Raw genomic sequence first — 10224 nt, forward strand, 5'->3', positions numbered from 1 at the left:
TAATGTCTTTTGCAATCTAGATAGACTGAGAATTCCCCAAATTATCAAATACTAGATCCCTTTTGCTTAACCATTTTTCCCTCAATTTACCTCATTCCTTTGACATTTTACTATATGCAGCAAGAATAAATCAGACCACACCTTCAACACTTTGCTTGGAAATCTCCTCAGCTAAATATCCAAGTTCATTTCTTACAAGCTCTGATTTCCACACAACTGTAGGACACAACTCACTAAGTTTTCTGCCAGTGTAACAAGGATTGTCTTTCCTTAAGTTTCCAATAACATGTTCCTCATTTGCTTCTGAGCCCTTATCAACAGCACCTTTAATGTTCATATTTCTACGATTTTGCTTATGACAATATATGTATTCTCTAAGATGATGTAGGTTTTCTCTTCCATGCTCCTCACTTCCTTCTGAGATCTCACCAGAATCACCTTCAAAGTTGTTATTTCTACTGACAGTCTTTTCAATTCAATCTAGGACATTTCTATTAAGCTTCTCAACATTCTTCTAGCTTCTACCCATTAGCCAATTCCAAAGCCACTTTCATATTTTTAGGTATTTGTTACAGCAGCATTCCACTTTTAGGTAGCAAAATCAGGTATTAGTTTCTTGTGGCTGCTGTAACAAGTGACCACAAACTTGGTGACATAAAACAATAGAGCTTTATTTTCCCACAGTTTGGAGGTCATAAACCTGAAATCAGCATCACTGGCCTAAATCAAGGGTGTCAGAAGGGCTGTACTCTATCTACAGGTTCTAGGGAGAATTCATTTTTTGCCTCTTTCAGCTTCTGATTACTCACATCATTCCTTGGCTTCAGGTGGCATTATTCCAATCTTGAAGGCCAGCATCCTCAGATCTCTCTATTCCATTATCACATTGCCTTCTCCTCTGTGTATCTCTTCAAATCTCTCTCCACCTTTCTTCCTTCCTTCCTTCCTTCCCTCCCTTCCTTCCCCCCTTCCTCCCTCCCTCCCTCCCTTCTTTCCTTCCACGTTCAGTTTTTATTTTCTCTAAAAATTGAGGTAAAGGGAACTCTTTAGAAAAAGAAACAATCTGCATGATTGAAAATGGAGGTCCTAACTTACACAGTGTTATATGTCAATTATATCTCAATAAGGCTGGCAATATTTTTAACCTTAAAAAAAGAACTGGAAAAAGAAAATGGGAAGGTCCAGCTTCATACAGTGGCTTCAGGATGCTCAGAGGAAGGAACTAAAGTTGGCCAAGGTTAGCCAAGATTTTCCTGAGTTGTCTAGACTCAAGAGATGCGACTAGAGAAAAGAGAAGAGAGAGAAGAAAAGAGAAGAGAAGAAGAAGAAGAAAAGAGAGAGAAGAAGAAAAGAGAAAACAGATCAGTCAAAAGTTTGAGTCTTACAGTCCCTGGAAATATGTAACCCTGATGCTCCTGTCGCCTCAGCTGAAAATGTTCGCTGGCATTTCTGGTATTGATGAAGAAATTGCCCCCAATTTCCCAGGCTCTTCTGCCTTCCCCATGCCCACCTGGGATCTTCCCAGTCCTCCTGCCCCAAGAGAGCACTCTATTCATGAAATTATTGGAGAAGAATCCTCTGCAGTTGTGAGCATCTCATGCTGTAAGCCAGCTTCACAAGAGCGTTGGGTGTGCCAAGGTAAGGGTCAGGAGAATCAGAACAGGGCAGGGTTTGTAACAGCAGTAAACCAGAAGGAAAATCCTTCAGGATGGCCCTTCTCCTTGGTCCCCTTTCATTATGGCATGGACTTGGCCTGATAAGGCTGTGGCTCTTCCACCAGCTCTACTCCCACTGGATATCTAGAAGCTCACAGCTGACGTTCCACAGGCACTCAGCCATTTTGTTACTTCAGGCCCTTGGAGATACCCAGGTCCTCTTGCCGTCATTGAAGTACTTGGCACTCAGGGGCTCCAGGCCCTCAGTTATGGCACAGTGCAGTCTGGTCTGCGCCCCCTTCTCCCACACCAATTTGAAAAAGAGGGAGAAGAGCTGCCAGAGCAGGCACAGCAAGAAAGAGTATTGGACAAGCTCAGAGTGGACCATGCCTGGGTGCACTGCATACAGGGTGGCCCCCATCTGTTGGAGCCTCTTGGCCAACTCCCAAGTAAAAAGTATATTGGCCATCTTGCTGTGGCAATATGCAAAGCCCCAGCTGTAGCACTTCTCATTCTCAAGGTCCTGGAAGTGAATCTTGCCAGCATGGTGAGCCACCGATGACAGGTTCACCATCTGTGCAAGAGCAGACTCTTTCAGCTGCTCCAGGAGAGAGCAAGTGAGAAGGAAGTGGCCCAGGCAGTTGATTCCCAGGTGGGTTTCAAAGCTGTTAGCTGTCTTGGAATATGGACACATCATCATTCCTGTATTGTTGATCAGAATATGGAGCTGCTGTTGCACTGCCAGAAGGCTTTCAGCAAAAGCTCGGATGGATTTGGTACTGGATAGGTCCAGTTTCCACACCAGCACCTGGGAGTTCTTTGTATTAGCTCAGATTTCACTAGCAGCAGATTCCCACTTCAGTACATCTCAGCAGGCAATGCATACTCCTCTGCGAGTGAGCTCTCTGGCCGTCTCCTTACTGATGCCCATGTTGGCTCCAGTGATCACCACTATCTTCCTGGGAAGCTGCACATTTGTTCTCCAAATCTCACCAGCAAAGAACTTCCTAATGGACAGAGCTATCACATACAGGAAAGAAAGGAGGGAGGTGAGTAGTCCTAAAATAACCAGCATCTTTTCAACTTCTTTAGTTACTGCTGCTTTAGCAAAAGCAGCTTCGACTCCAATTCTGGCTCCAGCCCCTGGTCTGGCTCCAATTCTTGGCTGCTTCTCTCTGCTTCTCCCTCCCACTCCCTTATCTCCTCTCTCTCCTGGACTCTGGGCATCTCTTATGCATCCCTTATGAAGATACATGTAGTTGCATTTAGGACCCACCCAGATAATCCAGGATAATCTCCACATCTCAACAGCCTTAACTTAATCATATTTGCAAAGAACCATTTTCCAAGTAAGGTAACATTTACAGTGTCCAGGGACTATGACCTACTATCTTTGGGGGCCATTATTCTGCCTACTGCAAGGAGTAAGTCAGATGCCTTGTTCTGAAGTTCTGGGGTCACTGGGTTTGGAAAGGAGTGACTGGAGCTCTTTGAGGCCAAATGGGGTGGAAGACAGTGCAGCCTGCTGGGAGGGATGTGGGCTCTGTAGGCAGACAGACCTGAGTTCACTTCCCTGCCCCAACACCTGATGACTGAGTGACCTTGGGCAAGTCACTCAACCTCCCTGACTTTCCATTTCCTCCTCTGTGAAATGAGGTAATAACTGCACCTCCCTCACAAGGCTGTTTTAACTTGTGCTTGTAAAGCACTTAGCGTAGGGCTAGGCACATAGTGAGTAATCTACGAACATTGACTGTTGTTATTATTGACTGATGAACATGGTGATAATAATACCATGCATGTATTGTGCGCTTACTCTGTTTTGGGTTCACAAGAAACCCAAATGCTCCCAGGAGCATGTGATATAGATGTCACAGATGTAGATTCAAGAGGCTAGAATTTGCCTAAGGTCAGACAGTCAACAAATAGTAGAGGGAGGAATGAAGACCATGTTTGTCTAATCCTTCACCACAATGCTAGTCTCCACCCCATGAGGAGACTGTAAACCCCAGCACCTGCAGAGAGCACGTGTAAATGAGGAATACATCTACAAGTAGGAAAGCCTGTGGCCAGTTGTGTGGAGGGACTTGCCTACTGTCAGGGCTACAGACTATAGTGTGAGAAACCAGGATGATGGAAGTCTCTGTGCTCAGCACTTTCCCAACAAGGGAACAGGAGAGACTCTGTGCTGGTGGTGGTGACAGACCCCTGTGTGAGGGCAAGGCCTGCACCAGGACCCAGGATGCTGTGGACCTTCTGACTCCAGGATGGATGAATGAAAAGGCCAGCATTATGTGGCTGTGGGAGTTTCCCATATTGTCTAGAATATTGTTCATTGAGCTGAAGATTCTTTTGCTCTATAGTATATTTCCACTTCTCTTTTAAAAGAGTAAACTTTATATTGAAGTATAACATAAAGATGGAATTTTGCACAAATCATAACTATATCACTTGAGAGAAGCGGAGGAACTCAGAATCTGAGAGTTGGTGTTAAAGATAAATCATTGCTGCCGGGTATGAGATCAGAAAAATATATCTGCCAGTTTTATATCTCAACATCTTAGACTTTCTTGCATGTATTTCTGGCATGACTGATTATACAGATTGCTGCTATCTATGACGTTTTTTAAAAACAGCTTAATTGAGGTATAATTGACATACAGTAAATTGTACATATTTAAAGTATACAATTTGATAAGTTTATATTATGTATAAATATATTCACCATAATCAAGTTAGTAAACATTCATCACTCTCTCATCCCCACTTGCATACACCTAGTCAAGCACTGATTTGCTCTCTGTCACTGAAGATTAATTTGCATTTTATAAGGTTTCATGTAAATAGAAACATACTCTATGTACCCCTGGTTGTCTGGCTTCCTTCACTCAATATAATTATTTTGAGATTTATCCATGTTGTGTAATATGGACTCCAATTTGTTTATTCAGTCACCTGTTTTTTAAAATATTTATTTATTTATTTATTTGGTTGCACCGGGTCTTAGTTGCAGCAGGCAGGCTCCTTTGTTGTGGCTCGCTGGCTCCTTAGTTGTGGCATGCGAACTCTTAGTTGCAGCATGCATGTGGGATCTGGTTCCCTGACCAGGGATCACACCCAGGCCCCCTGCATTGGGAGCATGGAGTCTTATCCACTGCGCCACCAGGGAAGTCCCTCATTCACCTGTTGATGGACATTAAATTGTTTTCAGTTTTTGACTATTAGAAATAAAATTGCCATGCAAATCTTGTACAAGTCTTCATAGGGACATATATTTTCTTTTCTCCTGGGTGAAAACCTAGAAGTGGAATAGCTGTTAAACCCTCCAACTTTGTTTTTATGGTAGGTGCATTGTTAGATTTTAAAGAAACTACCAAACTGTTTTCCAAATTGGTTGTACCATTTTACGTTCCCATCAGCAGCGTATGGGCATTCCAGCTCTTCTACATCTATGCCAACACCTGCTATGGGCAGTCATTTTAATTTTAGCCATTTTAGTTAAGTGTGTAGTGGTATGTCTTTATGCTTTAAATTTGTATTCCCCTAATGACAATGGTGCTGAGCACCTTTTCATGTATTTGTCATTTGTATATCTTCTGCTCAAATCTTTTGCCCTTTTTTTATTGGGCTATTTTCATATTGATGAGTTTTGTGAGTCTTTTTTATACTTAGATACATGTTTTTGCAAAGACTTTTCCTAGACTGTGGCTTGTTTTTTGTTTTAACTATAACAATTTCTTGAGTACTTTATTTTATTTATTTATTTATTTTTGGCTGTGTTGGGTCTTCGTTGCTGTGCACGGGCTTTCTCTAGTTGCAGTAAGCGGGGGCTACTCTTCATTGTGGTGTGGGCTTCTCATTGCGGTGGCTTCTCTTGTCGCAGAGCATGGGCTCCAGGCACTCGGGCTTCAGTAGCCGTGGCCCGCGGGCTCCACAGTGCAGGCTCAGCAGCCGCGGCACATGGGCTTAGCTGCTCCACAGCATGTGGGATCCTCCTGGACCAGGGCTTGAACCCGTGTCCCCTGCATTGGCAGGCGGATTCTTAACCACTGTGCCACCAGGGAAGCCCTGTGTCTTGTTTTTTAATGATCTTAACTGTGTCCTTTAAAGAATGGATTTTTCAGTTTTGGTAAAATCTAATTTATCAATTTGTTCTTTTATGAATTGTGTTTTGCTGTCAAAACAAAGAAATATTTGCCTAACAATGTCAAAATTTTTTCCTGTGATTTCTTCTAGAAGTTTTATACTGTTAGGTTATACATGTAGGTCTATGATCCATTTTGAGTTAATTTTTGAATATATTGCAGGGTATGGATCCAAGTACATTCTTTTGCAATGAATATCCAGTTGCTCCAGCACCATTTGTTGAAAAGGCTATCCTTTCTCCACCACAATGCCTTTGTACCTTAAAAAAATCAGTTGTCTATATACATGTGTGGGTTTTTGTCTGGAGTATCTACTGTGCCCTGTGGACTGGTACACTGGTACAACCAATTTGGAAAACAGTTTGGTAGTTTCTTTAAAATCTAACAATGCACTTACCATAAAAACAAAGTTGGAGGGTTTAACAGCTATTCCACTTCTAGGTTTTCACCCAGGAGAAAAGAAAATATATGTCGCTATGAAGACTTGAACGAGATTTGCATGGCAATTTTATTTCACTGCTTCCCAGAAGTGAAACTGATGTGTTAATGGGGCTGTGTAACCTTGGTCCCTACAACAGCAGCCCAAGTCAGCTGGATCCAGTACCCAGTACCCTGGAATGGTTGCAGTGACGCCCAGGCTCAGCATCCCTTCCAGGTGGATGTTGAGATTCACACTGCCTCTGGGTAGCAAAATCCAGATGCTGGTCATCAAATCCTGAATAATTCACTAGGTGTTCTTTCTCTGTCCCAGAAGTTCCTATGGCCCCATTGGCCCTTGTACCCTCATTCCTTTCAATCTGCAGAGCTGCAAAGGAAAGCAGCTTAGGCCATCTGCCAAGAAACCTGGGACACACAATTCTCCCCTTAGGCTTTTGAATCTGCTGGTGCGGCTGGTATGGCCTGGTACCTGGCTACCTGGAGGCAGGGGGTTGGACAAAATCACCTACTAGGGCATAGACAGCACAGAGAGGAGACACTTTCCGTAGCCCAGGTCCAAGGGTGTCAGATGTGGGTCCCTCACTCCTGCCCTGAGGATACCCCAGCTGCTCCTGGGCAGAGATGCAGTTTTTCTGCTTCCTTTAGTCCCTCCCAACACCCTCCCCAGGCCTGTCCAGTGGGAGGAAGGCATCAGCCCACATTCTGATCATTTTCCTGGGGAGTGTTCTCGGTAGGTTTCGCTGGACATGTGAATTTATTCTGGAGGGGCGATAGTAGGGACTCAGTGGGACACATGACAGGGCAAGGGCTCCTCCAGAGAGAGGCCAGCGTAGCCCAATCCCTGACTTAGATTCTTATAGATTCGCCTCCAGTTTTGCCTGTGAGTTGCGTGCACATTCCTTGGGCAGAAGACCCTCCATCCCTGCCTCACCAAGTTGCACACTCTGTCATTTTTTTTTTTTCGATACGCGGGCCTCTCACTGCTGTGGCCTCTCCCATTGCAGAGCACAGGCTCCGGACGCGCAGGCTCAGTGGCCATGGCTCACGGGCCCAGCCGCTCTGCGGCATGTGGGATCTTCCCTGACCGGGGCACGAACCCGTGTCCCCTGCATCAGCAGGGGGACTCTCAACCACTGCGCCACCAGGGAAGCCCCGCACACTCTGTCTTTTATCTGCTTATCTATTTCTGACTCTTTCTCTCTCACAGCCTCTCAGATTCCTCTCTCCCTCCCTCACACTCTCCCTCTTCTTCTGTTTCTCTCTCCTCTTTACCCCTTGCCTAAAGGTGTTTGTGGCAGCATCTATAGCCAATGTCCAAACCCTAATACAATCACAAACCAGGGCAGTGACGTTGCCTTTTAGTTGTTGTCATATCTTGGGACCCCAGCAGGACCTGGACACCCTGCTGAGGTCACCAGTGTATCATTTACTTCCAGCCTCCAATGAAACAACTCACTGCAAACCACCCCTGGAGATGTGACGTCAACCACCTGGGAGGCAGCGAAGAAGAGGAACTCTCAGCATCACCTTTCCACTTTGGACCAAGCTCCTGAACTGGAAAGCGCCCATCTGCTCAGCCCTCCCCACTCCCCATGCTGCAGGGTTTTGCAATGAAGTTTTTTCTTTCCTGATATCGATAACCCTTCTGCTTTTGCAAAACCAAAAATTTTAAGTTAATTTTGCATAATTAACTAGATTTTAGAGGAGAATTTTAATTCATGTTTCTTAGAAAAATAATTTTCTGTAGCCTTTTATTTCCTATTATTGTAGCAAGTACTCTAGAGATAATAACTAAATATTGGCCACACTGGCATACAGGACAAATTTTACCTTTCATTAAACCTAAATTAAATAAAATAGTGAAACTCCTCAGTCCTTAGGCTGAATAAGCCCGCAACCAAGAGCTCAGATGAATCCTCTTAACCTTCAACACACCATATCCAGGGAATCCAGTAGGCAGGGATATTTGCAATCAGGTCTCTAGAGACATTTACTGCAGAAAGGAACTGGAGCATAGATTCACAGGGGACCCCTCTCCCAGGGCCCAACACCTCACTCTGAGCCTGCACATGAGGTAATGAATGAAATTTGTAACCCAAAGGGAGTGGGGTGGGAACGTGGTGGAAAGAAGGAGGGCATGGGGACTAGGACAGAGCAGGAAGCAATATTTCTCTGAGTATACCTTTTTGCAGAGCTTTGAGTCTTAGAATAGTCACGTTTCACAGACTCTAGAAAAAAATAAGGAAAGTAAGAAAGTGGTTGCAAAATAAATAAATTAAAATAAACTAGGATGAGAGGGGAACCCCAAATGGGATGTAAACAGAAAAAATGGAACCTAACTGTATTACAAATGAATAATATAACCACACCGAAGGGCATGGGGGAGAAAATAACTAACCTAAGTAGCTTTGGGAAACAATATTTATTTTGAAGGCTGAAAGCAAAAAGAACTGTACACAAATGTTGTACTTTAGTTAGTAAATTTGTTTTTAAACAGGGGTATGTTTAGGAATTCTGAAACTACCTTATATGAAGATCTGAGCAAACAAATATATGATAGATAACAAGAGTCACGTTTTCCACTGTCAGAGAAAGGCATTTCAAATATGGGAAAGGGATAAGTTTACAATAACCCTGAGGTCTTGGATTGGAATCAGAGATATAAGAATGAATCCAAGGGACAGTCTACAAAACAACCTGCCTATGTTTGACAAAAATGTCAATGTCATAAAAGATGAAGAAATGCTAGATTTCAAAAAGACTGAAAAAAAAAAAGACTGAAAGATGTGACAAGTAAATGCAACACACTATCCTGGACTGGATCTGGGAACAGAAAAAAAATGTTTTCTTTTGCTAGTAAGGGCATTATTGGGACTATTGGCACATTTTGAAAAAGATTTGCAGATTAGATAATAGTGCTGAATCGATGTTAATTTCCTGGCTTTGTTTTTATACTGTAGTTATACAAAATAATGTCTAGCTTTTTAGGAAAAATACACTAGTATTTAGGGACATTTACTTTCAAATGTTTCAGGAAAAAATATAATTACTATTCTTGCAACACTATCTGTAAGTCTGAAATCATTTCCAGATAAAAAGTTAAAATAAATGCAGATTATTGGACCTCAACCTTACCTACTGGATCAGAAAATCTGGGTCTAGGGCCGAAGAATATGTATGAAGGGTATTACTCACTGTGTCAAAAAATTCTTGAGAAGAGTTTTGATTTTTTTTAACATCTTTATTGGAGTATAATTGTGTTACAATGGTGTGTTAGCTTCTGCTTTATAACAAAGTGAATCAGCTATACATATACATACATCCCCATATCTCCTCCCTCTTGCGTCTCCCTCCCACCCTCCCTATCCCACCTCTCTAGGTGGTCACAAAGCACCGAGCTGATTTCCCTGTGCTATGCGGCTGCTTCCCACTACCTATCTATTTTACATTTGTTGGTGTATATATGTCCATGCCGCTCTCTCACTTCGTCCCAGCTTACACGTCCCCCTCCCCGTGTCCTCAAGTCCATTGTCTACGTCTGCGTCTTTATTCCTGTTCTGCCCCTAGGTTCTTCAGAACCGTTTTTTTATTTGTTTGTTTTTTTTAGATTCCATATATATATGTGTTAGCATACGGTATTTGTTTTTCTCTTTCTGACTTACTTCACGCTCTATGTCAGACTCTAGGTCCATCCACCTCACTACAAATAGCTCAATGTTGTTTCTTTTTATGGCTGAGTAATATTCCATTGTATATATGTGCCACATCTTCTTTATCCATTCATCTGTCAGTGGACACTTAGGTTCTTCCGTGTCCTGGATATTGTAAATAGAGCTGCAATGAACATTGTGGTACATGACTCTTTTTGAATTATGGTTTTCTCAGGGTATATGCCCAGTAGTGGGATTGCTGGGTCGTATGGTAGTTCTAATTTTAGTTTTTTAAGGAACCTCCATACTGTTCTCCATAGTGTCTGTATCAATTTA

General features: G+C 42.9%; 1 pseudogene; it reads right to left on the minus strand.

Annotated features, from left to right (window-relative positions):
- Nucleotides 1-1782: 1782 nt before the first annotated feature.
- Nucleotides 1783-2730, minus strand: LOC137216981 (retinol dehydrogenase 12 pseudogene; annotated as a pseudogene).
- Between the last annotated feature and the right edge of the window lie 7494 nt (nt 2731-10224).

Source organism: Pseudorca crassidens, chromosome X (genome assembly GCF_039906515.1).
Source record: "Pseudorca crassidens isolate mPseCra1 chromosome X, mPseCra1.hap1, whole genome shotgun sequence".
In the NCBI taxonomy this organism is placed as follows: Eukaryota; Metazoa; Chordata; class Mammalia; order Artiodactyla; family Delphinidae; genus Pseudorca; species Pseudorca crassidens.